General features: G+C 44.5%; 1 protein-coding gene across 1 annotated transcript in view; it reads left to right on the top strand.

Annotated features, from left to right (window-relative positions):
* Nucleotides 1–1056, top strand: part of LOC108975479 (protein lin-7 homolog C) — a 39218-nt gene that overhangs the window by 1349 nt on the left and 36813 nt on the right. The gene's annotated exons all lie outside the window — the stretch shown is intronic.

The following is a 1056-nucleotide window of genomic DNA, read 5'->3' as shown; positions in this document are numbered from 1 at the left end:
TAAATTCATTGTATAAGGAAATAGTATTACCTTTGTTGTACTTCCGCCGCCCAAATTTATTTATTTATTTATACAAAGCTTACATAATAATTAATTATTATCTAAACTAAATCAAACGCAGCGCTAGCAGCAGAGGCTTTCGGCTGGCTGGTTGAGTCAGATACGACGGAGTAGGTCTGTGCCCTTTAGAAATTTGTAAATTTTGGTAATATTTTTTCCTGTGGCGTCCATTAACAATAGGAGAGGGTCCTTGTTGTCGAAATGATGAAGTCTTTGAGAAGCAAGTTCTGGGCAGGATACACGCTGACTGTTGCTTGACAGAAGGGGCAGGTTTGGTCTGAAGAGGCGTTAGAGAAGTGACTGGCGAATTCTTGAGCTATATCCTGGGGATATAGARGATTGCCATGACAGGTGTTGAGGGAGTGGATTTGGGGATTAGAGGGTAAACCGGTGAGTGTTTYTATGTCAGCCCAGATTTTTTTAGGGTCGGATGACGCACTGATGCTGCTAGTAAATTTTTGAAAACAGTCGAGCTTAGCATATTTGATTTTCCGGCGAAATTGCGCGTTCAGCTTTTTGAATTGAATGAGAGTTGTGGTGGACCGGTTGCGTTTGAAGTTGTGCCACGCGTGTTGTTTGGCTTGCCTAAGGGACGCAATTTCGTTGTTCCACCATAGGGGGGCTGGCTTTACTGGTTCGGTTTAGGACAGAGGGATGGAGACGTTGGATGCACAGCGGATTGCTTTATGGATATTGGAGGTTTCTTGGTTGATGTTGGGAAGGATTTGGAATAGAAGTCGCATGCGCTTTCGAATTTGTTCCAATCCGCTCTRTCTGTTTTGAATTTGATCCTGGGAGAGAAGGGAATGGTGGGTCGGGATGTGAGAATTTTGATAAGGATCGGGAAATGATCGCTGCCGTGAAAGTCATCTATAAGGTGCCATGATGAGTTGTTGGAAAGGGAGGGAGAGGAAAGCGTAAGGTCAATGTGAGTAAAGGTTGACTCGGTTGAGAAGTGGGTGGGGGAGCCGTCGTTTAGTACGATGCAGTTGGAGG

The sequence above is a fragment of the Bactrocera latifrons genome, unplaced genomic scaffold, assembly GCF_001853355.1.
Source record: "Bactrocera latifrons isolate USDA-ARS-PBARC rearing strain unplaced genomic scaffold, ASM185335v1 scaffold_654, whole genome shotgun sequence".
NCBI classification, from domain to species: Eukaryota; Metazoa; Arthropoda; class Insecta; order Diptera; family Tephritidae; genus Bactrocera; species Bactrocera latifrons.
This window is presented reverse-complemented; position numbering and strand designations above follow the sequence as displayed.